Genomic DNA, 27,498 nt, shown 5'->3' with positions numbered 1-27,498 from the left:
GGTTTCATACTCTCATGTGAGAATATTTCACAGTAGATTACACGCCATTATTTACGACAGTAGAACTGTATTTCAAATAACTGTCGTCATAAAGTCTATTTTCTTCGACTTTGATTCGCTTCCACCTCTGCCACTTACACCAGACGTAGAGGGCTGCGCAGATCTTTTGAGAAACTTTCTATTTTGTGCTCGCTCGTAGCGAAGCGCAAGGACACAATAATCACGTCTGCACTCGCTGGCGTACTTGGATAACTGATTGACGCGAGCTGAAACGGGCGCCAAACTGACCGCTGACCTCATCTCGCCACCACGCCTCCGCCTCGGCGAAGAATATATACACTGACGGGAAAAAATCGCAACATCAAGAAAGAGTTGTATGACATAAATGAAAGTTCTTAGGCGTGTATCTACATCTGAAAGATTATGTCCAAATTTCGTGCCTGTAGCGTAAGAATGGCACTAGTAGCAGCGCTATGAGAATGCAAATCAGGTTTTCTTTAAATACACACTATAATGGTCGTGATCGTTAGTTACCTTGTGGTGAGTTGATGTTAGTCAAGAATGCCTTTAAGGTGACAAAGATACCATTATCAACACCTCACTGAGTTGGAACGAGGTTCTATAATACGGCTACGAGAAGTTGTGTGTTCCTTCTGCGATACTGCAGAAAAAGTGGTTTCTATCGAGGTGGAATACTATCGTGTTCGGCGTATGGCTCTGGCGCAGCATCTGCAGCAGCAATTGGAGCAACAGTTAGTTAGCACCACAGTGACACAAAGAACCGTTACAAATGGGTTACTTCAAGGACAGCTCCGACCGACATGCTCTGTAGCGTGCATTCCGCTGACCCCAAACCACCGCCATTTACGACTTCAGTGGTGTCAAGCGAGAGCTCATTGGAGGGCAGTGTGGAGGTCTGTTGTGTTTTCTGATGAAAGCTGATTCTGCCCCGTTGCCAGTGATGGCCGTGTGTTGGGTAGGAGGAGGCCAGTCGAGGCTCTGCAAACAATCTGCGTGCTAGACACACCGGACCTATACCTACAGTTATTGTCTGGGGAGCGATTTCTTATGACAGCAGGAGCAATTTCGCGGTTATCCCATGCACCCTGATTGCAAATTTATACGTCAGTCTGGTGATACGACCCGTTGTGCTGACATTCACGAACAGCACTTCAGGGGATGTCTTCCAACAGGAGAACGCTCGCCTACATACCGCTGATGTAGTCCAACATGCTCTACATAGTGTCGACATGTTGCCTTCGCCTGCTCGATCAGCAGATCTGTCTCCAATGGAGCACGTACGGGATATCATCGGACGAGAAGTCCAGCGTCATCCACGAACAGCATTAGTCGTCTCTGTACTGACCGACCAAGTGCAGCATGCATGGAATTCCATCCCACAAACTAGCGTCCGGCATCTGTACAACAGCATTCCACATTTTCAATGGCGTATCTCGCGCTTACATTAGGCTGTGATCTTGCAATGTTAATCACCTAAATGCGTTATCTAGACAAATCTATTCCCGAAATGTCGTTACTCTAAATTCACTACCCGCAGACTGCTGCGACTACCTTGCACAGTGCACTCGATATCTCCGTCAGTATAGTATCAATAGAAAGAAAATTACAAGATTTTAAACATGGCTGAAACAGCAATTGTTGAAATTCTGCACGATAAGGGGATGACAGCCAAAACAGTTGCAGGATAAAGATTTATTAATGTTCTTGACCAAGGTTTCGATATATATAAATATACCTTCATCAGAAGTAAAAAATCTAAAATTACAATTGTTTTATTAATCTCCATTGCATGATGTAATTTTTTTTTCATTTGGAAAGGGGTCGTGTATTGAAAAGGGTTCAAAAACATTCATCTATATCAGGAAGCAACTATCCCTAAACCCGGAATCGGGTACCGGTTGCAGGTTGCCTATCTAATGGCTTCCAGAGGCAACAAAAATTAGATTTGCAATATTTCGCGTAATTATTGACAAAGTTTAAAAGTTTAAATCATTGTCATTATCTGCTCATCAAGAGGTATACCTTTATATTAAAAGTTTAACACAATAAGACAGTTATTACAGTTAGAAACTGTGTGTTTGTGTTGAGGCAGCGTAAATGACGACTCGCAAATATCCGGCTTTTATTCATACAATATTTGATAATGCGGGTGCTTAGCGACTTGCAACAAATATTACAAACAACTTGAAGCCTTTACGAAACTGTTTCTCGGTGACACTCCCCACAAAATGATGAAAAGAAGGAAGTTTACCGCTTACTTCATTTTCAACGTCCATGCAGGCAGATTTCAGCATCAGACATGATGTTTTAATTTATTACTTCTCTACTGCAGAGTCTATTCCCAACACAGTTAGCACACAGTATCCACACATACCTCAGAAAGTAGCAGCCGCAGGCCGCCCGTCACGAAGGCAGGCCTGAGCTCCCTCGCTCGCTCAGCTCAGCAGACAAACCGTGTTTCTAACCCTGTTAACTCTTAAGGAGAGGTTCACTATCTTTTGGTTCAAAAAATCGATTTTTTTAATTGCATTTTTGGATCCATAAAAGTGTTTAGAATCCACCCCTGAAACGGTTTTTCCGGAAGGGAAATGTTTGTTATTCGCGGTTGAACAAAAAAAATCACGTGCCTGAAATCGGCATTTTTCACGCACCAGTTTTTTTCTTTCAGAGGACGAGTTATTCTACTGGTGCTTTGGAGGAAACACACAAAATTCAAATGAAAGTTTGAACGCGTGTGTTTGGAAGTTAACCCCTAATCACATGCATTTTGGTGCGAAGACTGTGGAGATTGCGACATTCCTGGCAGTGAGCAGCTTCGACGAAGGGTATTCAGCAATTCTGAAGACCATTACAACGATGGACCTCACCCTGGGACTCTATTCGACTCAGTTCTCCAAGCATTCGGACGACCACCGGATTCAAGCGGCCGAAAACGGCTTGTCGCCGGCCGTACGAGAGGCTCTGGAGCAGCGTAGGATGGCCTAGATCGAGCAGAACACCCTCTATAAGGAAGAGGAAGGACTACTTTATGGACCCGGAACAGCAAATTGAACGTACGTTGCATAATATTGCATTTATATGTAGTCAAAACTTCAAACGCGTTTTTCTCCAAGTGACGTTTTTTTATCGCGCGGTATGGTCACTTCAAATCTACTGAACCAACTGGCATGATTCTTTGTTTCCGACGAAGCTAACTAAATTGTGGAGGAGTTGTACCACTTTTATTCCGATCCATCAACTATAAATATTTTTGCTTGGCCGACGAAGTCGAAAAATCGACGAAAAAAACTATTTTTCTTCAAATGGCCGCCATTTTGTTTCCTATGGTCCAAATAACTTAAGTGGGGTACATCTCCTAAAGAATCTTATATACTTCGCTAACGTCAACTCAATTTTGATTTCAGACGAGCCGGCTGACCTGTGACATACCGCGCGTGGAGGACTACATCAAAATTTTGTTTCGTGCCGACGGCACTTCCGCCATTGCTCTTCGACATTTCCGATTGAAAAATTCCAATTTGTAGAGGAAATATCAATAAAGATTTTGACCAAATTTGACATTGATATCTATAACACATTCCGAGAAAAAAATTCTCAAAAACATGCTTTTTTCGGGCCAAAGATAGTAAACCTACCTTAATGGCGTGTGTATGTACAAACAGGAACTGCATCTTGTCCTGGAATCAGCTATTATGGAGTCTTACTGATTTCTCGTACTACTACGACCGGAAGTCCATAGGCCTACTACTAATTCCTTGCGACTGTACTAATTACAAGAAAACTAAAATCATGCCAAAATGATTGTCGGTTGCGTGAGACACTACATCTTCTGCTAAGCAGAAGAGACTAAATGCTACAAACAAGCTGTTATACCATTTATGCCGAGCGTAGATCTTAGCTTACAGTATACTGTAAAGCTCTACGTTTCGTTGTAGTACTAGTAATCAGGAAGACTCCATAATAGCAGATTCCAATAGAGGATGCAATTCTCATTTGTACGTAAATGCCCAGTTACGAATTAACAGGTTTAGAAACGCAGTTCGTCTGCTGAGCTGAGCGAGCTCAGGCCTACCCTCGTGATGTACGCACCGCTGCCTGTCTTTTTCGTGGGTCTCGGTTCAAGAGTTCGACGTCATAGAGATTTAGATGCGTGAAAAACTAGCTTCTGCTTAACATTGCGCGCCGTAAAACTTCAACATAAGGTTCAAAATGGCTCTGAGCACTATGGGACTTAACTTCTGAGGTCATCAGTCCCCTAGAACTTAGAACTACTTAAACCTAATTAACCTAAGAACATCACACACATTCATGCCCAAGGCAGGATTCGAACCTGCGACCGTAGCGGTCGCACGGTTCCAGACTGTAGCGCCTAGAACCGCTCGGCCACCTCGGCCGGCTCAACATAAGACATGATGTTTTAATTTATTACTTCTTTGCCACTACCTCTACTCGTAACACACCTTGTAGATGGTATCTGCATACACTGTTGAGCCAAAACATTATGACTACCTATTTAATAGCTTCTTTGTCAGTCTTTGGAACGAAATACATCACTCATTCTGCGTATCAAGGATCTGACAGTTTGTTGGTAGCTTTGTGGAGGTATGTGGCATTAGATGTCTACGTAAATGTCACGTAATTCGCTTAAATAACGGGCTGCTGATTTGCGTCCGTAGTGATGCCAACCGATAGCGACCCAGATGGGTTCCACAGGATATACGTTAGACGAATTTGGCCGCCGAGGAATCTACGTGAGTTCACTATAATGCTCCTCAAACCACCGTAGCACCGTTCTGGCTCCGAGACATGGACAATTATACTGCTACAAGATGATATCGCCGTCGGGGAAGACATCAAGCATGAAGCGATCCACGTGGTTCCCAGCTGTCATCGTGTCTTCGATTACTACCAAAGGTCCCATACAAGTGCAGGAGAGTGCCTCCCATACCGTAATACAGCTCCTCCCACCAGCCTACGACTGTGGCGCGCTGCACGTTTCAAGCCGCCGTTCATCTGGATGATGGCGTTTGTGGAGACGACCAGTGACCTAGTGTAGCATCCGAAGAGCCGACACGTTTACATTGATCGACGGTCGAATCCAGATGGTTCTGTGCCCACTGTTATCGTCATTCACAGTATCGTTCGGTCAATATGTGAACACACAGGTGTGGTCTGCTGCGGAGCTCCATATTCAACAATGTACCATGAACAGTGTGCTGCGAAACACTTGTGCGTGCACCAGCGGTGTGCTCTTTCGGCACAGATGCCACAGATCACCATCTATCCTGCTTTACAGATCAGACAAGCCTCCGAACCGCATGTTCTGTGAAGAGTCGCAGACGTCCGACCATTTAGCGGCTAGTGATACTTTCACCGTCCTTCTGTAGACGCTCACGGCAGCAGCTCTCGAACATTCGACCAGCTTCGCCGTTTTCCAGATACTCGTTCACAGGCTCTGCGTAATAATAAACTGCCCTTTGTCAAAGTTGCTTATCTCAACGGATTTCCCCGTCTGCAGCCCATATCTTCGCTAGGGTGATCCCCCGTCCGTGTCTGCTCCGCTTTTAATCTTTCGTTACGGCATCACGTGCCCGCAACGCCACCGTCGCTGTGGGCAGTGGTCATAATGTTTCGGCTCATCATTGTATATTACTGAATGTAGCTGCAAAATTATATTACTGCACGACTCATAGCTCAGGAGGTATGAAGTCATTAACACTGAGATGCGTGAAAAACTTTCTTTTGTTTAAAATGGAGCGCAAATTCCCCCTAATATATTCCCCCTAATTTATTCATTCAGTGTTTCGTAATGGTAGCACTTAGCAACTTCCAACAAACTTTATGCATAATTTCAAGCCTTTTCTAAACTTTTCTGTCTTAGATGCTTAACGTTAAATATTTAGCACATTACCTTATGTGTAAAGTAATTAGACAATTTAAGCTGTTTCATATGCAGGAAATCGTGTAGTGAATAACTGTTTTATATTGTGTTTCTGAGACGGAAGTGGGGAAGCAGCCCGGCGTTTATCTAGACAGGTGTGAGAAACCACTAAAACCCAGACGTACACTAACAGTCGCTAACGCGGCATATGGAATCTTTCCTGCTGGTGCGTTATATGTCTTGTGCAATACGTGCAGATAACTGACGGTTATCGATCTGCACTTACTGCTCTAATGAGACGGAGGGCGAACTACTTCCAAAGGAGAGTTATATCGCACCAAGATGTATTTTATAGCTATATCGTTTCCGTTCCCATCAGAAAGTCGCTCGTTACCCTCGAGACCTTTTTAAGACGGTAAGCGCGTGCGTGCCAAGAAAAATTGCGCTGTGCTAAGGTCTGTTGGCAACAGGCGTACAGCAGCCCGCCAGCTAGCCTAGCGTTTGGCTTACAGCAATTCATGCCACAGGGATGCAATCATATACATCGAGCATGTAACCTGTCCTTGCCGCTTCTGCTTTTTCTCCATTTTTCTATAATTTGTTGGCAAGAGTAATGTTTAAATCTCCGTTCGGTTATCCTCATTCCGGTTTTGCGCAGGTTTCCTTCGGTAAATGCCGAGTGGTTTCTAAAAACCGACACTTCCCCGTCCTCGGGCAATACGAAGTTGTGACCTCTTCGTCGACGGGTCGTTATACCCTCATCGCCCTTTCTTCCTTTTAAATTCAACGTTCTGTGAACAAGGTACACAATGAATTGTAGCCAGGCGGGGATCCAAGCGCAGGGAAGGGCAAGATCCTGACCACCACCCCTCCCCCCCAAGAAAATAATTTTAGTAAAAGAGCTTCTGTTTTCACGTATATCTGTTCCCAAATTTCTCAGTTCACTTTTATAGAATAAAGAAGCATGAAAACTCAGTTTCAAAAAATAGCGAGGTATTCGCGAAATTTTAAGCTATGTTTACCACAGGATATTTTTCAGTTGTTTCAATCGGTGGGCTAGCGTCCTGACCGCTTGCTGAGAACATTCCAGCCAGAAAATGGCACCCATTCAGGAGCTGACCGTATGTGCAGTCAACAAACTCTAGACGGTTCTTGAGTCCATGTGCAGTACCTGTAAATCATCAGAAGTTGAATAAGGAGCGACAGGAAGGGAAACATACACTGCTGTGGGGAAAAAAAACAGAAAGGAAGACTGTCTTGAAAGTAGACGGACGAGTGAAAGAAACAGCATTCATCTCATGTACACATTTGTGTAGCCATAGTCTGCCAACCTCTGTTCACAGTCGTAATGTTAAATTAAATGCTGATAATGGTGAATGCACACATCGATTTTGTATCAGTAGGATACCAGTACCAGTATGAGCCCAGCGAGAAGGAGGATAGACAACTTGCGTATCTAATTTTATGATAACATTGTAACTGACAAGCAGTAGGTTATCAGTATCAGTTCTTGGTGCGATAATGATGTTATCTCAAGGTCACTGATAAATACTTCCAGTAACAGTTAAACATTTGTGCTATATATAATGAAGGTCACCCCTCAACTCCCCTCCCCCCTTCCCCTCCCCCCGAACCACTGGCAATTGTTCAAGGTCATTCAGGGGAGCCCCTGACCTACCCATGTATCTTAGGCAAGAGGCCTATGTCATGACATTAGTCAATACCAATCACATGACAGAAAATTGGTTGGAAACAGGTGGAAAAATTGAACTGTGTTAGAATGGTGGGACTCCCTCCTCCATGACCGATAAGATTCGAGCTGCCCCTTCCCTCATATCACCCTTTATGATTAGTCAATTGTCCAGGCCTCTTCATCCAAGGTCTGTGCATCATGGAGAGAGGTAAAGGTTTGTTATAAGCAAATTATTATTAACATGAATTTTATAGTGAACTGGTATGGAAATAATAACAATGATATAGCAAGTTAACTAATGACTTATTATTAACAATTTCTTTTGCAATAAAGTTTTTACTTTAGTTGTTTAGTGTATTTTTGCTTTTATGCTTTTATTTATGAAGCTATTTCTTTCTGATCACATTCACACAGTATTTTTTTAACAGAGCTATTTTTTTTTGTATATAATAATTTGAAAAACTAATTTTTCGCAACTTCCTTTGTTGGTGTACTTACACAGTAATTTTTTCTTACATGCATATATACACTGTTTCCATTTACAAAGCTATTTTTTTCTGAATACTTTGCTAATAATATCAGGTACACTAAAAACTTAAATACAAGATTTCCCATTTTAATTTGTTGTTTTTCATTCGATATACAATATTTAAATTTTCTTTCTTATCATTTTATATTCAATATTTACATTTTAATTGCATCTTTCTGATCATTTTTATCTGTATACAAAATACAGGATGATTCAGCTACCCATACCTATGGGTTTAATGGAACCTGCAGCACATTCAAATACCATGTGCAAGATTTTCTTATCCTCTCGCTCACTGTGTGTGAATTCTGAGTCCTACAAAAAAAGTGAATGGGACCTTTTTGTAGCAAATTTAATGTAGTTAAATTTTTTACCGGGATATGTTCTCGCCGGAGGATGTAGTTTTCGAATTATTAGAAAAACGTACAAAAGTGACCTTCAAATGCGTTTTTCTTCAATAACTCGAAAACTGTGGCCTCTAGCGAAAACATATGCCAGTAAAAAATTAATTATATTAAATTTCCTACGAAAAGGTTCTCTTCATTTTTTCTTTAGGACTAATAGTTTGCATGTAGCAAGTTAGAGAATATCAAAATGTCGCATATGGCTATTGAAGGGAATGCAGCTCGCATAAAACTCATAGGTATATGTGGGAAGTATGACAGAGCCATTTCCTGGCCATTTTTATCTAATTCATGATCCTAATCCCCGACCCTTGATGAGATAACAACTTAATTAACTGCTTACTAATTGATCTCTTACATAATGTTGCTCTGCCTCTCTCTGGACCATCTCTGTCCCTCACCTCCCTCTTCCTCCTTGTCTTCTGTTTTGCCAGGTCAAAAAGCGTTTGAATATCGGTACCTTTTAGCCAATGGGCCCCTGGGCTCAGGGACGCTGCATGGAATAGCATTAGATTAGATTAAATTTACTTTCATTCCAATTGATCCGTAGTTAGGAGGTCCTCCAGGATGTAGAACATGTCAGAAAAACAACAATACATGACAAATATTTACACCTAAAACAAATGTGCTAGTGTACCATTCCACAGGTCCCAAGTGGAATGATCATCATTTTTTAATGAACACTATATGAAAGAGTCATTTTACAAATACTAATGCACTGAATCTAAAATAAAAAGGTTTATTTATTTATTTATAAGGTAATAAATGTGCAATACAACTACTATAATACTTATTTACAATGAACAAATTACTGCACTGAAATGGTGCAGAAGTTAGATTGTACTTACACACACACACACACACACACACACACACACACACACACACACACACACACACACACATTTACAATGAACGCATTATTGCACCGAAATTGTGCAGAAGTTATAATATCACACACACAAATCAGTTAATTCTACTGAGAAATTCATCAATGGAATAGAAGGAGTTGGCCACCAATAAATCCTTTAGGCTTCTCTTAAACTGAATTTCATTGGTTGTTAAGCTTTTTATGGCTACTGGCAAGTTATTGAAAATGTGTGTTCCTGAATAACGCACACCTTTTTGTACAAGACTAAGTGACTTTAAATCCTTATGAAGATTATTCTTATTTCTAGTATTGATTCCATGAATTGAGCTGTTGGTTTGAAAATGTGATATATTTTTAATGACATTTTATGCAACCAAATGCCTGAGTAGCACCAATGCCATTTGTGTTCGGTACTTTGAGCAGTAATAATGATGAATCGCATTCAGAGGCAGTCAGCATTCCGGAAAAATAATAAGAAGACTGCTTTTGAAAGTAAATACTTGTTAACTATATATATATATATATATATATATATATATATATATATATGTGTGTGTGTGTGTGTGTGTGTGTGTGTGTGTGTGTGTGCGTGCATGTATATTTACGTTATTGTTTTATTATTGTTGTGGAACTGCATGACTCCACACAGCTACCAACAGCAGCAGTGGCAGCTGTAGCATTACAATCTGGGATCCCCGACCTGTCCGCAATTGACCACCAGCAATCACAGCAGCAGCGGCAGTTTTATTTGAGTTGTCCTACCTGCTGGCATATGATTGACCACAGCCATCAGCAGCACCATCGAAACAGCCAATGTGTATTGCTACTAACAGAATGATGCCACTGCTCTTGACTAGTACATACAATTTGACTGCAAGTTGCTTGATGCGTGCCAATGTGGGGCTAGCGCCAGAGAGCTACTTTGAAGTTGTTATCGACATAGTGAATTTGCAGCGAAGTGGTACTGAAGTGCAATATATGTGGCTGGAATTAGACTGCTTATGTGGTATGACTGAGTACACTGAGTATAGTTCTCTGCTTACACCAATTGATGTTGGGATTTTAAAAGGTGAATCAGCAGTAGTGGTCATGAATAGAGAGGCAAATCTCGATCTAAGAGATGATGGTGGAGTCATATACATCAAATATTCAAGTGTAGTGCATTTACGTGACGTGTACTGTGCATTAATGATTGTGTCAGACAAACTGTGCCACTGGCAACAATATGTTAGACCAATATTCCATGACTTTATTACATATTTGCAAGCCAGCAAAGAGAAGTCGGACCAGCATATTAATACGTCTGTTCGACACATGGCGCAAATCTATAAAAGTTTATCCTCTAAGTGTGGATACTTATTATGCTGAGGGGATATCAATGTATGTAACAACCTTGATAGGATTAAATGCAAGCTGAATTCAAGGCATATAAACATGAACTGAATGGCAGTACTGTAAAGAATATGTATGTATATAAGCGAAAAAATAATAAAAATATTATGCTCAAAAATGCTTTTTTTTAGTTTTTTGAACACGATCAATAAATAAAAAAATCTTACAGACTCAGGGAGAGGATAGTTCATAAATGAGGAAGAACAGCCTTCATTATAAATGAACAGACTCAGGGATAGGATAGTTCATAAATGAGGAAGAACAGCCTTTATTATAAATGAATATCGGGGTATTAACGCTTTATAACATTTATTACATTAAACTTACAGTTATAAATGATACGTCAAATGAAAGAGCAACCCAAACAGTTTTACCAAGAACCTTATAAATGTTCAATGTGAGCATCATTTGTCACACGGCGCAAATCAAGTCTATAGCCGAGTTCTTCCGAAACTTTGATAACTGTGTCTTCAGTGATCACCCGACCTAACGCCATGAGATTTTTTCCTTTGTGGCTTCATCAAGGATCGTGTGTACGTGCCTCCGCTACCAGCAGACCTCCCTAAAGTAAGAAACCGGATTGAAGCAGCTGTTGCTACAGTCACTGACGACACACACTGATCAACGTTTGGGAAGAACTCGGCTATAGACTTGATGTGTGCCGTGTGACAAATGGTGCTCACATTGAACATTTATAAGGTTTTTGGTAAAACTGTTTGAGTTGCTCTTTAATTTGACATATCATTTATAACTGTAAGTTTAATATAATAAATATTATAAACCGTTAATACCCCGATATTCATTTATAAATACTCTGTATGATGATTTTATATATATATATATATATATATATATATATATATATATATATATATATATATATATATATATATATATATGCAATAATACTTGTAAATATCAAATATATATGCAAGGTGATTATAATTAAACTTAAGCTTTCAAACAGCTGAGGGAAAACGTATAGCGGAAGAAAAATAAATAGTTACAAAATGCAGCAATTGATAGCGCTGAAAGCATCATAATTTAATAGTGGTCGACTGCAAATGACAAATGAATCATACAACAATGCCTAAGGTATACGTTTGACGTTAAACAAACTGTGCTATTCAGTGTGCATGGTTGTACAGATGTGATATTGTTAGTTACGTAAACCCATCTACCACGGCAAGCTCATATCACATCGCATGGGAAAGATCGGTTCTTAATTGTCTTGAGACCAAAAACCGCATAAAAAGCATCAATCAAATCAAATTCAGATTGGATTATTAATCTCCGTGTGACTGGCACAAAACATGTTCAATATGCTTTCCACCGTTATCTGCAACAAGATGAAATCGAGAAACAGCATGTTCCACAACTGATCGAAGTGTTTTCAGGGTCATGCTCAGAATCTATTGCGCAATGCGTGCCTTCAATGCAACTAAGTTTGCAATCGGAACGTTGAACACAACATCTTTCAGATAGCCCCACAGCCACAAGTCACGCGGATTAAGATCAGGCGACCGGGACGCCAGGCTCTCGGGAAAGGGCGGTTGATAATTCTAGCATTACCGAAATGGCGCTTCAGCAGTTCCCTAACTGGATTTACAATGTGCGGAGATGCGCCATCTTATCCCATCCACACATCAATGCTGTTGGAGAGCTGGAATGATGTGGTTGCGCAAGACACTCATAGCACTTACCATTAACGCGAAGCGAAGCGAAATGTAATGCGAGGAGGGTCACGCGAGAGGCGTTCAATGAATTCGAAAGTAAAGTTCTATATACTGACTTGGCAGAAAATCGTAAGAAATTTTGGTCTTATGTCAAAGCGGTAGGTGGATCAAAACAAAATGTCCAGACACTCTGTGACCAAAATGATACTGAAACAGATGATGACAGACTAAAGGCCGAAATACTAAATGTCTTTTTCCAAAGCTGTTTCACAGAGGAAGACTGCTCTGTAGTTCCTTCTCTAGATTTTCGCACAGATGACAAAATGGTAGATATCGAAATAGACGACAGAGGGATAGAGAAACAATTAAAATCGCTCAAAAGAGGAAAGGCCGCTGGACCTGATGGGATACCAGTTCGATTTTACACTTGCCCCCCTTCTTGCAGCGGTGCACCGTAGGTCTTTAGAAGAGCGTAGCGTTGCAAAGGATTGGAAAAGAGCACAGGTCACCCCCGTTTTCAAGAAGGGACGTTGAACAGATGTGCAGAACTATAGACCTATATCTCTAACGTCGATCAGTTGTAGAATTTTGGAACATGTATTATGTTCGAGTATAATGATTTTCCTGGAAACTAGAAATCTACTCTGTAGGAATCAGCATGGGTTTCGAAAAAGACGATCGTGTGAAACCCAGCTCGCGCTATTCGTCCACGAGCCTCAGAGGGTCATAGACACGGGTTCCCAGGTAGATGCCGTGTTTCTTGACTTCCGCAAGGCGTTTGATACAGTTCCTCACAGTCGTTTAATGAACAAAGTGAGAGCATGTGGACTACCAGACCAATTGTGTGATTGGATTGAAGAGTTCCTAGATAACAGAACGCAGCATGTCATTCTTAATGGAGAGAAGTTTTCCGAAGTAAGAGTGATTTCAGGTGTGCCGCAGGGGAGTGTCGTAGGACCGTTGCTATTCACAGTATACATAAATGACCTTGTGGATGACATCGGAAGTTCACTGAGGCTTTTTGCGGATGACGCTGTGGTACATCGAGAGGTTGTAACAATGGAAAATTGTACTGAAATGCAGGAGGACCTGCAGCGAATTGACGCATGGTGCAGGGAATGCAATTGAATCTCAATGTAGACAAGTGTAATGTGCTGCGAATACATAGAAAGAAAGATCCCATATCATTTAGCTACAATATAGCAGGTCAGCAACTGGAAGCAGTTATTTCCATAAATTATCTGGGAGTACGCATTAGGAGTGATTTAAAATGGAATGATCATATAAAGTTGATCGTCGGTAAAGCAGATGCCAGACCGAGATTCATTGGAAGAATCCTAAGGAAATGCAATCCGAAAACATGGGAAGTAGGTTGCAGTACGCTTGTTCGCCCACTGCTTGAATACTGCTCAGCAGTGTCGGATCTGTACCAGATAGGGTTCATAGAAGAGATAGAGAAGATCCAACGGCGAGCAGCGCGCTTCGTTACAGGATCATTTAGTAATCGCGAAAGCGCTACGGAGATGATAGATAAACTCCAGTGGAAGACTCTGCAGGAGAGATGCTCAGTAGCTCGGTACGGGCTTTTGTTGAAGTTTCGAGAACATACCTTCACCGAGGAGTCAAGCAGTATATTGCTCCCTCCTACGTATATCTCGCGAAGAGTCCATGAGGATAAAGTCAGAGAGATTAGAGCCTACACAGAGGCATACCGACAATCCTTCTTTCCACGAACAATACGAGACTGGAATAGAAGGGAGAACCGATAGAGGTACTCAAGGTACACTCCGCCACACACCGTCAGGTGGCTTGCGGAGTATGGATGTAGATGTAGATGTGGATGTAGATGGTAGATGTAGAACGGTAATGGTAACAGGACCGGAAGCACCTCTCTCCTCGAAAAAATATGGCCCTATGATAAATGATGCCATAAACTCGCACAACACAGTGACCTTTTCAGGATGAAGTGGTACTGGTTGATTTGCGTGTGGATTCTCCGTTGCCCATATTCGACAATTCTGTGTATTGACATATCCTGCCAGATGCAAGTGGACTTCGTCTGTCCACAAAATCTTTCACGGCCACTCATTGTCCATTTCCATGCGAGCAAGAAATTCTAAAGCAAAGGTCTCTCTTGTTGGCAGGTCAACAGGAAGCAACTCGTGCACATGGGTAATTCTGAATGGATAGCAAAGAAGGATGTTTCGTAGGATTTTACGTACCGTGCTCATGGGTATGTCCAATGTCCAGGCCAATCTCTGTACACTGCACGTTTGCACACCACCACTCATCTCCTCCTGCATTGCTGTGGTCACTGCTTCCACAGACGTCGAATCAATTCGTTACCTCCCTCTACCAGGTCGCATATCAAAAGAATCCGTCATTTCGAATTTACGAATCATTTTCTCCAGAACCAAGACAGTCATCGGAAAAACGCCTTTTTTCAATCCCTTCAGTGTCCGGAACTTCTGCATAGCGCCGTGTGCACAGTCATCATTCTTGTAATACAGCTTTACAAGCAGAGCGCGATCCTGCATTGAGACAGTGATGGCGAACGTCGCAGTCGCGAAAGGAGGAAGAGCCGAGTATCAGACATGTTTATACCATCTTCAATGGGTCGTGCGCATGACAGGTGTTTTCATTTACGTATTCTGATACATACGGCCCCATCTATTGATCAATTTTCACACTATTTTTTTTTCCTCTGCTATAGGTTTTCCCCCTTCTCCGATATTATTCTGTTGCAATTTGACGTCATTCTGAGCAGTGGTGTTATTTATGCAGAGTTTTGAAAGTTTAACTTTAATTATAATCACCTTTACAATATATAATTAAAAAAATAAAAGTTCTTTCGTAATTTTTTACTTACAAAAAATCCGTGGTAATTTCAGTTCTTATTTATAAGTATAATATATATTTAGAAAAATTCTTTGGTAATTTTTTTTTTATTTATTGTATGACTGTAAAGATACACACTTATTACTAATAGAGAGATAGAGAGAGAGAGAGAGAGAGAGTAGCGAATTTTTTTATTTGCAGTATATTTACAACAGCCACTGCAGCAACAGGAGGAGAACCAGCCTGCCGCTGTGACCGAGAGGTTCTAGCCGCTTCAGTCCGGAACTGCGCTGCTGCTACGGTCGCAGGTTCAAATCCTGCCTCGGGCATGGATGTGTGTGATGTCCGTAGGTTAGTTAGGTTTAAGTAATTCTAAGTCTAGGGGACTGAGGACTGATGACCCCAGATGTCAAGTTCCATAGTGCTTAGAGCCATTTGAGGAAAACCACACACACACACATATATATATATATATATATATATATATATATATATATATATATATATATATATATATATATATATATAGGGAAGCCAATTGATCGTGACCGGGCCAAATATCTCATGAAACAAGCGTCAAACGAAAAAACTACAAAGAACGAAACTTGTCTAGCTTGAAGGGGGAAACCAGATGGCGCTATGGTTGGCCCGCTGGATGGCGCTGCCATTGGTCAAACGGATACCAACTGCGTTTTTTTTTTTAAATAGTAACCCCCATTTTTATTACATGTTCGTGTAGTACCTAAAGAAATATGAATGTTCTAGTTGGACCACTTTTTTCGCTTTATGATAGATGGCGCTGTAATAGTCACAAACATGTGGCTCACAGTTTTAGACGAACAGTTGGTAACAAGTAAGTTTTTTAAATTAAAATACAGAACGTAGGTACGTTTGAACATTTTATTTCGGTTGTTCCAAAGTGATACACGTACCTTTGTGAACTTATCATTTCTGAGAACGCATGCTGTTACAGCGTGATTACCTGTAAATACCGCATTAATACAATAAATGCTCAAAATGATGTCCGTCAACCTCAATGCATTTGGCAATACGTGTAACGACATTCGTCTCAACAGCGAGTAGTTCGCCTTCCGTAATGTTCGCACATGCCTTGACAATGCGCTGACGCACGTTGTCAGGCGTTATCGGTGGATCACGATGGCAAATATCCTTCAACTTTCCCCACAGAAAGAAATCCGGGGACGTCAGATCTGGTGAACGTGCGGGCCATGATATGGTGCTTCGACGACCAATCCACCTGTCATGAAATATGCTATTCAGTACCGCTTCAACTGCACGCGAGCTATGTGCAGGACATTCATCATGTTGGAAGTATATCGCCATTCTGTCATGCAGTGAAACATCTTGTAGTAACATCGGTAGAACATTACGTAGGAAATCAGCATACATTGCACCATTTAGATTGCCATCGACAAAATGGGGGCCAATTATCCTTCCTCCCATAATGCCGCACCATAGATTAACCCGCCAAGGTCGCTGATGTTCCACTTGTCGCAGCCATCGTGGATTTTCCGTTGCCCAATAGTGCATATTATGCCGGTGATTTCGTGAGATATTTGGCCCAGTCACTATCAATGGACCACCCTGTATATATACACATACATATATTCATAAATACCTATGATAAGCTGTTCATACTACTACCATTCCACTGGCAAACATGTCCATCTCTCTCTACTTACAAATGAATGCCTCTCCCACTCACACAAAAGCATTCAATCATATTGAAGTAAATAGTGTGAGAATGGCTGGGTTCCAGATGAATCGCTTGTCGTCATGACATGACAAGCCAACTTTCAGTTTCGATGTGGTGTGCACCACATGATCTTGCGCTCGAAAGACACTTGGCGCACCATATACAGTAGCTTAGCTGGGGTACCACCAGCACCATCTATAGGACACACCTTCTAGTCCTCGATCGTCAGATACATTGAGGCTGCACACTGGACACCATTAGCCCGTATATGGGTACCGCCAGTATACAAGGAGTACGTGTACATTTTAGATCAAAGCCTTACAAAACCACAATCCATTCGCCTCGTCATTCTTCAGAGCGGTAACCTTATAGTTTGGTCATGTTGTACCATGAGGATTACTGGCTGTGAATCTGGATGTGTCAAATTCCGCAGGTTGCTATGTCATCATTTTAAATGGAAATGAGCGTTTGGCGTCATTGGCGTGGAGGCCCCTTGTGGGACAGGTCCGGCCGCCTTGGTGCAAGTCTTATTACAGTGGACGCCACATGGAGTGACCTGCGCGCCCGTTGGGGATGAAATGATGATGAAGACAACACAACACCCAGCCCCTGAGCGGAGAAAATCTCCGACCCAGCCGGGAATCGAAACCGGGCCCGTAGGACGGCAATCCGTCACGCTGCCCACTCAGCTATCGGGGCGGACATTATTTTAAATGGATATCAGCTATGCACTCAGTAAATGAAATTGTCTGCATCCGTAAAAAGTAACTTTGGATTAGCAAAGTGCTACTTAGCCGACTTGTAATAAAAGCAGTACATGCAGAGTTTAGAGAGGTCCAGCACACACTGCCAACATGAATAGGCTTCGTAAATCACGCAAAACCTTAGCCATCTGCACAGTGACCAGTCCTTTATTGGAGATTACGGCCCACTTAAAAGTTGATCTGGCAATGTAATCTCTTGCGCCATAACTCCCTCCCATCGGTAAAGTAAAAGTATATCGCGGTATTCTCAAACATTATAGGTGATAGTGGGTTTATAACCAGTCATACTGAGTTAGGGAACCAATGGCCATAAACAGTTTACACTACATAAAAATAATGTAGCTCACAGCAATTGTTCAAAGTGACGACCGCCAGTCTCAATGCATGCCTTACAAAGGTGCATGCAGTTCTGCCACACTCTTCAGAGCTCCTGGGTGTCGGTTGTACACTGTAACAGGCAGTGGGTGATAAACAGCATACAGCCCTAACCACCAAACACACATACTGCGTATAACTTAGCTCACAGTACGTGTGTCGCGTGACGACCAGATGCATTAACCTGTCTCATGCACATCAATATCCCTGATGTCAGTTCTCCTCTGCACCTTTAGCTTATGATGTGTCCATGATGAGGTGATGCATAGTCAACGGTGGAACACTACTCAACACGAGAGTTGACAGACATGCATTTAATGTATGCTGTGGCAGATTGTAGCTACCATAAAGCAGCACAGATGTACAGAGAATGCTTTTCCAACAGGCGTCGTCCTAATTGGAAGAAGTTTGTCTCTGTGGGTACCATCTTACAGACAGGGTCATTCATGCCACGGAGAGCCAGCCAAGGTTACTGCCAAAGACATGTTCGAACACCAGATTTTGAGATGGTCTTTGATGGTGTGGCCGACCATCCAGCAGTAAGCACAAGTCAGCTTGCGCATTAAATGCACATTCCTAAGAATACAGAGTTGAACAGGTATTACACCCCTGTCATAAAGAATGTGTGCAAGCACAACGGACTTTGAGCTCCACGTTCACTTCAGTCAATGTATTATCCACTACGATGCTGTACAGTTTGTGTTGTTCACAGATGAGGCCTCATTCAACCGTGATGGTGTTCGCAACAACCACAACAGCCATGTCTGGAGTGAGGACAATCCCCACACCAGCCATGACAACGTTGACACAATACAGTCACAGATGCACTACTTAACATTCCCTGTTCACAACTTGTTGTTTGCGCTTGTTAGTTCAAGCTGTCATCGTATTTACTGCGCTAACGTCGCTTGTACGTCAGGAATAAAATCAATCTCGGAATGTTTTCGATGGACTGTGTATTACATCCAGCAAGAAGAAAGGAGGTAACTGTTTAACATATTGTCGACGTCGGGTTCACTAGAGATGGAATACAAGCTCGGTTAGGGCAAGGTTGGAGAAGGAAATCGGTCTTCTCTCTTTCAAAGGCACCATCCGCGCATTCGCCGTAACCGTTTTTGACGATAAACGGAGAAGATGTGTTTGGAGTGTTAGACTGGGATTTAGTCCCACTCTACCCGGATGCACGCCTCGCTCAGTACAGCCACTGTGCTGCTCAAATTAACTACGTAATGCATTCTCGAATATACAACAGGCTCGAAGGCTTTTTGAGTAACAGAACTCAGTACGTTGTCCAGGACAGCAAGTGTTCGTCCGAGACAAAGGTAATGTCAGGAGTGACCCAGGCAGTTGATACGGAACTACTCCTGTTCTCCAAGTACATGAGCTATTTGTCTAATGGGGTTCGCAGTAGTGTGGTACTATTTTCTGACGATTTTATTGCGTACGGGAAGGTGTCGCCTTTGAGATACCATACAGCGTTACAAGAAGACTTGGACAGAACTACTATTTGGTTGCTATGAATGGTTGTTGTTGTTGTGGTCTTCAGTCCTGAGACTGGTTTGATGCAGCTCTCCATGCAAATCTATCCTGTGCAAGCTCCTTCATCTCCCAGTACCTACTGCAACCTACATCCTTCTGAATCTGCTTAGTGTATTCATCTCTTGGTCTCCCTCTACGATTTTTACCCTCCACGCTGCCCTCCAATGCTAAATTTGTGATCCCTCGATGCCTCAGGACACGTCCTACCAGCCGATCCCTTCTTCTAGTCAAGTTGTGCCACAAACTTCTCTTCTCCCCAATCCTATTCAATACCTCCTCATTAGCTACGTGATCTACCTACCTAATCTTCAACATTCTTCTGTAGCACCACATTTCGAAAGCTTCTATTCTCTTCTTGTCCAAACTATTTATTGTCCATGTTTCACTTCCATACATGGCTACACTCCATACAAATACTTTCAGAAACGACTTCCTGACACTTAAATCTATACTCGATGTTAACAAATTTCTCTTCTTCAGAAACGCTTTCCTTGCCATTGCCAGTCTACATTTTATAACCTCTCTACTTCGACCATCATCAGTTATTTTGCTCCCCAAATAGCAAAACTCCTTTACTACTTTAAGTGTCTCATTTCCTAATCTAATTCCCTCAGGATCACCCGACTTAGCCATTTTGCACCTCCTGTCAATCTCATTTTTGAGACGTTTGTATTCCTTTTTGCCTGCTTCATTTACTACATTTTTATATTTTCTCCTTTCATCAATTAAATTCAATATTTCTTCTGATACCCAAGGATTTCTACTAGCCCTCGTCTTTTTACCTACTTGATCCTCTGCTGCCTTCACTACTTCATCCCTCAGAGCTACCCATTCGTCTTGTACTGTATTTCTTTCCCCCATTCCTGTCAATTGTTCCTTTATGCTCTCCCTGAAACTCTGTACAACCTCTGGTTCTTTCAGTTTATCCAGGTCCCATCTTCTTAAATTCCCACCTTTTTGCAATTTCTTCAGTTTTAATCTACAGTTCATAACCAATAGATTGTGGTCAGAGTCCACATCTGCCCCTGGAAATGCCCTACAATTTAAAACCTGGTTCCTAAATCTCTGTCTTACCATTATATAATCTGTCTGATACCTTTTAGGAATGGTAACTTGCTTTAAATGTGAATAAATGTAAGTTAGTGTAGCTGAATAGGAGAAACATTCATGTAACGTGTAATGTTAGTATCATAATGATACGGTTACCACCTGTACCGTATTGTACGGGACATCCTGCATTTGATGGGAAAATTTTGCGCCCCGTATTATGAACTCATGCCCCGTACAAACGATCGTTTGTCTTTTTTTGTCTCTAAATATTTTAAAATCCGCATTTGACTTGAGCGTCGTTGAAATTCAAAATAACTCCACTTTTTTTTTGTCTTTGAAGCGTCAGAAGAAGGAAATCTCGTGATGTCTCGCCATGTGGTGGTAAAACTGAGTATGCTGAGTTATTTATTTCGTCTTCCGCCGCGTACTTCCGTAGGTTTTCTCTTCCAACTGAGTGTTCATTCTGTCTGAGATTAAATCTACATAAATTGTGAAGTTATCAAAGCTCATCGAAGAAGTCAGTGTTAATATGTCAGACTCTGATGAAAATTCAGTCAAAACAACTCCTACGACGAAATTTAAACGAGCAAAGTCGTATCAAAATAGCTGCGAATCGTCATGCACGTAGGCGAAACGTGTTATTGAACAGTGCCACAAGGCCTGATGTTCCATCTGTGCGCGTGAATTCCGTATATCTTACGGCGGTGAGTCAGATCATAAGCAACATGCTAGAACTGAAACCCACAAAAAAAAGTACAAGATCACAAAATAAAACGAAAAATCTGGATTCGTATTTTTCTAATAGAGTGATCTCTCAAACAGAGCAACATAAAGTGGCTGCAGCAGAACTAAGTATAGTGTTTCACACTGTAAAACATAACCACAGTTACATCAGTACAGATTGTTCTAATAAACTGCTATCTCATATTTTTGGGAATTCCTGTGTTGCTAACAGTGTTTCGTGTGGAAAAATGAAGGGAGAAAGCTTGGTGCAAGATATATTGGCTCCGAAGTCTCTAAAACATGTTGTGGCCGAACTTCTTTCTAAAACAGTGGCTCCCAACTCGGGCTAATTACCGTCGAAGAGGTAAAACGTAATTTTCTGAGCGGTAAAAACAAAGAAGTTCAATTGTGCTTCGGTGACGAAGACAACTTAATCGTTATTTCATGTAAGACTCTAATACTGATTACATAAGTTATCAATAATTACATTTTTTTTCAAACTATAACATTAACGCGTGACAAAAAGTGATGCAGGTTCCGACATGGGAAACGAATTTACTAACATCTTCTTCACATTGTCCTACCACTACACATATATTCTGTTCGTAGTATCATGCACCTGTGTCGACGACATGTACTCAGATATGCTTAAATATCCCATGAAAATGCCTTCTGCATGGTTGTAGGTAGTTACCACAATAAAGTTGAAATTGCTTCACTATTCACATCGTAATGGCTAGTACACTGCTCTAGAGCCTATACTGTATAACTATTATTATTATTATTTAGTGGTAGTGGTCAGACACAAAGTGCAGGGAGCCTGAACTCTTTAGATTTCTGCCAGTTTAGAAGCAAGAAGTCCAGAAAGCAAGTGATAAACAAACAGTAGCCCTAAGCATAGTGCACATATTTTAATTTAGTTGATTTCAAGTGTGGGTGCAAGACGATAGTGAAGCTAGGGTCCCTAGCGAGAGTAGTGGTGCAGAGAAAGCACGCTTTGTAACGAGTGTCCAGCCCTGGATAGTTAGCTCTCTTTTCTGAGGAGGTGCAGTTAGCACTAGCAGTGCTTTGAAATGCTTCATCATTCTAGAAAAAAATGTTGTTAGAAATAAGCAGTACCATTAGTCTCACTGACTCATCAGTTCCTGGTTTAATAACACCATAGGTGTTTTACAAAAGCTAACCGTTGTTTATCATTCGTGATTTTAAAAATGAGTGATCGAAGAAAGTTTTTTTCCACTCTTACGTTTCCTTAGGCGATAATGTTGATGACGGTGTGGGCGAGAGTAAATAGTTAATATTAGATTGCACTCAGGGGTAATGTTGTCAGAAATCTTAGGAACCACTGTTCTCAAAACTGCCTTTTTTTGTAATTGCAACGGATGCCAACAATAAAGGTAATTGTAAGATGTTTCCTCTCTGCGTAAGATACTTCACAACTACAAGAGATGTACAAAACAAGTTGCTGGACTTCTATGAAAGTGTCGGTGAAACCGCAAGTTCAGTTCCAAAAGTGTGTCGTTAAGGTAATTAGCGAAAATGGTCTGCCTTTAGACAAGATTACTGCCTATACTGCAGGCAACACTAATGTCAATTACGGGAAGCACAATACTGTTTTTAAGCTGCTTCATGATGCACATTGCAGAATTCAAGTTGCTCAACTCATATTGTCCATAATACAATGAGGCATGCAACTGACTGAATTGATATAGACATAGCTAATGTTGTTCTGAAAATACGAAGCGCCACGAAGACCAGAAGAAATATGTTGAGTTTTTAGATATTGAACGGATGGAGATATTGAGACATGTTACAACTCGCTGGCTGTCATTAGAACGTTCATTGGAAAGATTTATCCATAACTGGCCTGTCATCAAAAGCAATCAGTAGATGAACTTAAGGATATATTGCTAGAAATCCATCTAATATTCCTTAGCAATGTAACTAAGATATTTGTTCAGTGCACCAAGACCTTAGAAAGAGACACTATTTCTATGGCTGAAGTTTATCAGGTATTGTGCTTACTGGAGGAGGAGAATGCTGCAGCGAAGCTACAACTTTTTGATTTAAACAGAAGCATAGAATCCCTGGGAGCTGCAGTACAATCCCTCCAATTAACTGAAATAATTGTTATAGAGGAGCTGTATGAAGAGTTTTGTCTTGTTCGGAACATTCCTGCTAGTATTTTGGTGTGCACAGAAGATGCCTCAAACAATTGGCTGTCAGTGTTTACTAGCAATAAAAGACAGCAAAAGTTAATAGAATTAGAAAAACTCGTGTCTTTTGTAATGAGTGTTCCTGGGCCAAATGCATTTGCTGATTGCATTTTCTCGTTAATGTCTAACAAGTGGTCAGACAGTAGAAACAGGTGTTGAGTAGATCTCATTAAAAGTGAACTGCTACTTACTATAAACATGAAAATTTCTTTTAGAGTTCCATCGCATGATAAAGTCAGAAAATGAAATTTTAAAGTCAGCTAGGTCAACTGTGAAGTACAGATGAAGAAAATAAGGGAGCCTATTAATGTTTTTTCTACGTGTTTTAGCATAATGCGTTGCAGTATATGTACTACTAAGGGGGTGTTAGTTAGTTTCTTTTACGAATTTCAATAATCGTCACATTCTGTTAATGACACTAATTATAATGCCACTGAAACTGGTATGTAACGTTTCATTTCCAAATATTTATGAGTTATCCTGTATTTTTAGCTATCTGTCCCTTGTTTCTTATATCAAAAATAGCAACCATACCTGCTGGGCTTATTCACGGCAAGTAAATACTTAGGTGTAACGTTCAGAAATGACATGAAATAGAACGATTACATGAAATCAGATGCGGGGAACACAGCGGCCAATAACTGTTTATTGTGGTAAATCTCGGAAAGTGTGGAATAGCTGTAAAAGAGAACGCATGCGGAATACTTGTGTCAACGACTTCTGAGTATATCTCGAGCGTTGGGATCACCGCCATGTCGCATTAAAAAGAGATATCGAAGCAATTCAGAGGCGTCTTGTTTGATTTTTCACTAATGGGGTAGATCTATACAAGAATGCTTCATGAGAGCAGACGGGAATCTTTGGAGAGAAGAAGAAGGACTGTTCACAAAATGCTGCTGAGGAAACACAGTTAACCAGCATTTGCAATTGCCTGAAGATCGGGAGATTAAGGCCCATACAAGCAATCATTTTCCCTCGCTCTGTTTGCGAATGGAGCAAGATGGAGAATGACCAGCAGTGGTACGAACAATCCTTCCCTATGCACCGTATGGGGGCTTGCAGAGTATGTATGTAGATGCAGATGTAGACCTAGATTAGATCCGTAAAAATTAAACATTTATCAGGTGACAAGAACCTAATTAGTTCTAAGTTGAGCCGTGCATTCAAATTTTGGAAGGTTGTCTCATGACATTAAGATACTATAATCTAATAGAGACAAAGAGAACAGATGAATAACTCTAGTGACGAACCATCTCCGTAAGCACAGATTGTCAGCAACTCAGGGTCCAGAGAATGACACAATCTGCAGCCTCGAGTTTGCAGTGCGTAACTCGAAGAAAGTATTTGCTATCAGTTGCCTGCAGTAAACTTGAGAACGCACATATCTATATCCAGGGTTATCGCACGTCCGGCGGTGTGAGTCACCTCATCTCTTCGTTGTTGCGCTAAGAGACAAAAGGCGCACTCGCTTTTCAAATGCATGAGTGAATTCTGTTTTCCAAAACACTATTCAGCAATACCATAAACTTCAGAATAGATCGAGAACGATTTTACTAGAGAGCCCAATCAGCATTTGCAGAATTCGTAACACAGGCTCACACTGAAATACAAAGTTCGTCTAGCAACTCACTGACATGTGTTTGGCGAGACAGTTCCAGCAGATAAGATTTTCCCACTGCGCTATTCGCCACGAGACACTTACTGAGTCGTAATCATCTTGCTCGGATATCAGAATACTGGCTGAAGTTTGACGGTCAATTACGAGAATTCAGGTCCACCTGTCATGAAAAGGAAAAAACATCAATTATTGTTGATAAATGCCCAAACATGTTTCACTACGAATCTGCCTGACAGATTAAAACTGTGTGCCGGACCGAGACTCGAACACGAGACCTTTGCCTTTCGCGGGCAAGTGCACTTACCCGCGAATGCAAAGGTCCCGAGTTCGAATCTCGGTCCGGCACACAGTTTTAACCTACCATGTAGTTTTACATCGGCGCACACTCCGATGCAGAGTTAAAATTTCATTATGTTTCAGCACTTTTGCTATGTTATTAACGGGTTCTTTAATGCAAAAGTGTTTTAAGTAACAGTTATTCTAAGGAAATCAGGTTTAAAAAAATTTATGTCTGTTGTCGTTATTACCGCACTTTCTGCGTTGTTGGGTTCTGTAGAAACCTCTTCATTGTATAGAGGTAGCTTAATGATATTACTGTGTGTTTGGTTGGCGATCTATCAGTTCACTTTATCTTTAAGCGTAATTTTATCTCAAGAAAATATTTCCCGATTATATTTTGCGATTACTTACAACTGTTTACGAAACGTCTCTACTCATCTGCATTTTCCTATGTTGTGGAAATTCACACAGAAACACGATACATGTTTTTGAGGAACACCAATCGCGACTTAGACTTTTGCACTCTACGAAACACAGCTTTTTATGTTGCTGCTCTGTCTCTTGACCCTGTTGATGTTCACTTGCTTTCATATCAGTCTGGCGTCAAACTTGAATTTACTTTCTTTCTCTCTCTCTCTCCGCGCGCACGCTTGTGTGTGTGTGTGTGTGTGTGTGTGTGTGTGTGTGTGTGTGTGTACGAGTGCGCGTGAATTATTCTTTCAAATAACTTATGTAGGTGTCATGTGAAGGAAATCGCACGGAATTTTTTTGGCTCAGTCGGTTCTTTGCTAGGTTTTAGTAATGCTACTACTTGCGCTTTTTTCCACAGTTTGCTGATCTGAAATGTTTCCAAACATCTGTTAATCATCCTCACTAGTCATTCATTAGTTTTTGGAACAAACTACTTTATTGGTTTACTTCGTATGTTATCAAGGCCTGCTGATTTATTTTCTTTCAGTTCTCGCACTGCTCTTCCCAGTTCTTCAGGTGAGAATGGGGTCTCCTAGAGATTCGTTCTCTCCTCCAATGTTTCGCTTGAGATTCAACCCACACCCCTTCTGTCTTGTCTTTCCATTCAGTAACAGCTGGTTAGCGATCTGGTTCGGAGTGAAGTTTGTACTCAGAGGCGGGCTTGTAGGATCACTGCTAAGATTTTTTATTACATCCATGCACTTCGAGTGTTCTGGTTCATGTCCAGACCGGATAGTAATTTAGCCCATCTCTCCCTTTTTTGTTCAGCTATGTTTTGGAGTAGTTCTTCTCCCACTTCAGTTGTATCTGTTGAGAAAGGGTCTGCATTGTACGATAATAGCTCAAGAGATCTTGTGAGCTTGAGTGAAGGCTACCTATAAATTAGGTGCTATATCCAAGTGCAATATGCCTATAAATGACGTTTTTTTTACAAGTTCGACAAATTCTTTGTAGTTTTTTGGGTCTGTCTCTATGTTTTCAACTTCGAGGTCCAATTCTTCTGCGACAGCCTTCCATTTCACTTTCTTGAAGTTTAAACAGCGTTTGAAGTATACACTTTGTAGTCGAACAATTCCAGGAACTATACAGGAAGTAAGACAATATTGTGTCCTGGGAAAAGGTTCTTGTACTGTTTTTGTAACCTCAGCGATGAATATGTTTTCTGAATTATACCCTCTCTGCTGTCTGCTGCTATTAAACGATGGTCTACATTTAGTTTCAAAGATAAGTTTCAGTCCCTCTCTTTCTTGCCAACTTTCTAGTTTTCCCCCATTTTTACCAGTTGAATTACGTCCTTAGTTGACACTTAGGCAGCTAAAATCTCCCAATATAACCTTAATGTTTTGATTGTGAAAATCATTTGCCTTATGGAAGGTAAAATCAATATTTATTGGTTTCTAAACCGACGTAATAGTACGTGACTGTCGCTCAGTTGTTAAAA

Source organism: Schistocerca piceifrons, chromosome X (assembly GCF_021461385.2).
Source record: "Schistocerca piceifrons isolate TAMUIC-IGC-003096 chromosome X, iqSchPice1.1, whole genome shotgun sequence".
Lineage (NCBI taxonomy): Eukaryota > Metazoa > Arthropoda > Insecta > Orthoptera > Acrididae > Schistocerca > Schistocerca piceifrons.
Note: the sequence above shows the minus strand (reverse complement) of the source record.